Here is a 3,612-nt window from a genome sequence, read left to right on the forward strand (position 1 = left end):
GTTAGCGCAACAGAACGAGCCTCAGGACCACTGCTTTAGGTACGTTCATGATCGGAGTGCTCAATACTTAATCCCGTGACATTCACACTACGACGCAGGAAACAATCCAAGTGTTTGTGCGGCGTCTGTGTTCCTCAGGAACTGGATGAGTACCTATATGCTGCAGTGCTGGTGAAGTGGTAGAGTTGTGCAATGACGGCACGCATCACACTTTGTTCCAAGCTCCCTGTCATCGGCCAGAACTTCTAGTGGTGTATCTACCGCAGTATTGCAGCGACGATCACAGTCTTCGCCTACTGTGCCCACGATAGATAGGCACGTCGAGCAATCCTTATTTTCATAGTTGTCGTCGTTGTTTGCACACACGACGAATGCCCTATGAAAGTTACGAAGGCTCTAACCAACTGTGCAACTCAAGGGCCGGGTTAGAATTAGAATGATTGTCAGGAAATTACTATGCTACGTGTTTAGGAAAGTGTCCTTTCTTTTTACAGCTACGTCAGGTTCACTGCTTATTGTGTGTTTACAAGCTGAGTTTGGAGATTCCTTGGACCGAAAAACAGACGACAGATACCTGGGTGTGTCGTCCGCACGATTCACCAACGTTTTTCCATCCTGGTCCTATCAGGACTATCATCTTTAGTGTGCCTCATTTCCTGTTCACACCTACACCATAACAGACTTGCGTAGTTTCCAATTGAGAAGTGTGAAACAGAATCTGTGTTACCACAGTAATCCCGAGAAGTGCAAAGGAATAGGCAGGAGCAATAAACCACCTGGCCATAAGTGACAGTTATACTTTTAATGATAGTGTAATGCTTCTTATCGTTGGCAGTATTATAGCATGTGAGGGATATAACACGTCAAATAATTTCAGGTAACGTTTCATAACTCACTAATGGTACAGTTACACCTCATTATCATAGTAAGTGATACATCTGTCTGGGAATGTCCAAAATTTGTCATTCCCACGGAAGATTGTTCTGCCTTGATACAGCAAAACAAATTTTGATACCTGCCATTGATCCAATTTTTTAGCACCGCTGTCTTGAAAACAGCTTTCAAGACTATAACTTCAGAGATCCTTGGCAGAGCATTACCTCTTGTCTATGTATTATAATAATTATTATAATGACAGGCAATAAGTTACGCAAATGTGAATAAATCTTTGTGTTGACTGAGTGTTGTCCATTCAAGAGCCATTGCACAAGTCCACATCCAACTCTTCACGCACAGATATTTATTATTTGCTATATGCACAGACAGTTATCAGCGTGCATCACACTGGCAATGTCTCTTGGGATCTGAAGCAGGGACTCACAAAAATAAAAAATAAAATAAACAGTTTTGTAAGTACTTCAATTGCAATGAAAACGGGACGATTGGACAGTAAATTGGACGGTTTCATCATAACAGTGGTACACAGGAAAAAAACTCGGGGTGTTGGGGGGGATCTGGATCGATCTCTGGGCATAACCAAGTGTAAAATTTTAGAAGGGTTAGTACATCCTGAAATGGCCCTCATGCCTCAGACCCCACTACTCGATTAATGCACCTCCCTTTTACAGTAAGAGGCCTCTTACTATCTATGGCATATCCTATCAAAGCTCACAGGACAGCAAATTTGGCCAATGCTTATGTGACAGTGCCTCGTAGAACATGCAGGTTTTCTGTTGAATTGACACTACATCTCTGGTATCCCCTTTGATGTCTGGAGGTAGGTGCATCATTTTACATTTAACCAGCAGTAATGTATAGCATTGCAAAAAAGGAAACAAGGGCTTAATCTCAACGCTGCATTAGCATCATTCATCATCTCACAATAGCGTTGTTGTTGTCAGCCTCTGCACAAAGATTTGGGTGGACCTGAAACGGACCTTTTTTTTTCTTTTCATTTCCTGCTGTCAAGTTATTTTGTCTTGGCATGTAGCTGTGAGATGTCAGTAGAAGCCATGAAGTCATTCTCTTTACTTCTTGAACTTGGATGAAGAAAGCACTGTTCTGGAAGATCCTAATTTGTCAGAAGCGTCGTAAAGGCATTAGTGTAAAAACCAGGTCTCTCAGCAAAATTGCCGTGCACACACGTACATTGTTTGATGCCGTTTCATGGATGGATGGGACTTGATCAGCAGCACCTGGTCCTTCTATAACACAGAACGTCAAAAGTGCACCTCAAGTTGGCTACGACAACCGCAAAAACCGCAGCCCTACAGCACACAAACAGTTCACAAACAGAGAGATAAAAGGTAACTGGAAAGTGGGTTATGGCGCTTATGTTACGGACAGAGGTACTGTTTGTATAGTGCCTGTTTCTAACACCAGCACACAAACAGCGTCAGTTCTTCCTTTTAGTGATCGGGGTTCATAGTTTGCGAATTGTTCTGTGTCCAAAAATTGTAAACATATTAGATGTATTTAAGTAATATACGTACCACTTGCGCTTGACCCTGTCGAACTGCCTGCAGCTGTAATACACATGAAAACCAATCATGTCTACCACATTCCACAAAAGTCACAGGTTCAGTAACAGTGAAAGTTTCATGATAACGCGTCCGACAACGAGAAAAGTCAATCACGTTCATATGAATGACATCACTTGAACTTGTTTATTGTATTTTATTTATCTAGTTATTAATCATAGGTTAGGGGATACCTTACGTTGTACCGATTTCGTCTTTTGCTGCTAAGTTACTCACGCGCAAGAGTGACAGACCCGATTGGGAAACTACATAGACATTGTGACTTACTGTCGAAGTTGCTGGCTCGCTTTGTTCGTGGAACACTGTCGGAGCGGCGTCAAGTTTCAATTCGTTCCTTTTTTGTGTCAATCCAAGTTGCACTTCCATGATGTTCTCATCCAGGTACACATTATCGGTGAAATGCGAGGAGCATACACGGACAGCATGAACACTCCTTGCTTCATCTGGATACCCGGTAGTGATGTAGCTGCTTCCAACTTTCGCTTCGTCTGGGGTCTGGCTGTAGCTGTATATCCTTGGCGTGCGAAATCAAACATCGAGGTTTTCGAAGGAAGTTTTCCTGGAGTCGGGAACGCTGCATCGGTTTCCAAACGACATCCCACGCGAAGGATGCAAGCGTAGCGATAGTATCCGAGTCACTAGAAAGTGTCACATGTGAATACGGGCGACGTGCCGGAAAAAAACAAAGCAGCCCCAGACTTGGCGGCAGACGACAGCGTCCTTCACAGCGGATTAGCCAGATTCGACCTTGCGTCACGCGATGTTGTTGGCGCTGGCGCTTTCGAGGATCAAAACGAAACCGGATCTTTTAAATTCGATTCCTCATCACCCGGTCCGTTTTGGAAGGAGAAAATTTGGCAAATAGCTCGTGGTAGTGTACCGAACACATTGGTATTGGATTCGTAACCACGGTTCCGGATGCGACAGTCCCTTTAAACACTCTCTCCAATTGCCGGAACTCTCTACACGGCGAAGATATTTCCGTCTTTGTCTCTTTTTCAAATTCTTCCACAATCCCCAATTGCACCCTAACTTCATACGACCTGCCTCATACATTTCCGCCAGAGTCGACCATACCTTAAAAGTCACCCAACTCCGGTGTAGATCCTTTCATTTCTCGTATTCGTTTTTC

At 43.6% G+C, this 3,612-nt stretch overlaps 1 long non-coding RNA gene across 1 annotated transcript; it reads right to left on the minus strand.

Annotated features, from left to right (window-relative positions):
* Positions 1 to 2,038: 2,038 nt before the first annotated feature.
* On the minus strand, positions 2,039 to 2,790 carry LOC135371740 (uncharacterized). Its single transcript, XR_010415708.1, has 3 exons — positions 2,748 to 2,790; positions 2,433 to 2,465; positions 2,039 to 2,144 (listed from the first exon to the last, which is right to left on the minus strand). It is a non-coding gene; the product is annotated as an uncharacterized LOC135371740 (long non-coding RNA).
* Positions 2,791 to 3,612: the final 822 nt, after the last annotated feature.

The sequence above is a fragment of the Ornithodoros turicata genome, unplaced genomic scaffold (genome assembly GCF_037126465.1).
Source record: "Ornithodoros turicata isolate Travis unplaced genomic scaffold, ASM3712646v1 Chromosome12, whole genome shotgun sequence".
In the NCBI taxonomy this organism is placed as follows: domain Eukaryota; kingdom Metazoa; phylum Arthropoda; class Arachnida; order Ixodida; family Argasidae; genus Ornithodoros; species Ornithodoros turicata.